The sequence below is a fragment of the Papio anubis genome, chromosome 9, assembly GCF_008728515.1.
Source record: "Papio anubis isolate 15944 chromosome 9, Panubis1.0, whole genome shotgun sequence".
NCBI lineage: Eukaryota > Metazoa > Chordata > Mammalia > Primates > Cercopithecidae > Papio > Papio anubis.
This window is the reverse complement of record NC_044984.1, coordinates 25,922,179-25,922,725: the sequence shown is the minus strand read 5'-3', so window position 1 is coordinate 25,922,725 and position 547 is coordinate 25,922,179.

Sequence of the window (547 nt, the reverse complement as noted above, 5' to 3'; positions counted from 1 at the left end):
ACCAGAAGCCCACCATAGGCCCCCTTCTCTCTCTAAACATACGGGAGAGTGTTGGCCTCCTTGTTTCTCCAAACTGCACTCATCAATCTGCCCAGCAAATCCAAGCATCTTCCCCTGAATTCACCCTCCACATGATGCTGGAGGCAGGGTAGGAAGAAAAGGTAGTTTTAAACACTAATAATTTATTTCCCCCAGTCACTTAGGAAATCAATAATGGGTAGTTGCTATTTATTTAATTTTATTTATTCATTTATTTATTTTTTGAGATGGAGTCTTGCTCTGTCACCCAGACTGGCGTGCAGTGGCGTGATCTCGGCTCACTGCAACCTCTGCATCCTGGGTTCAAGCGATTCTCCTGCCTCAGCCTCCCCAGTAGCTGGGACTACCGGCGTGTGCCACCACACTCGGCTAATTTTTTGCATATTTAGTAGAGATGGGGTTTCACTGTGTTAGCCAGGATGGTCTCCACATCCTGACCTCATGATCCACTCACCGTGGCCTTCCAAAGTGCTGGGATTACAGGTGTGAGCCACCACGCCTGGCCTAT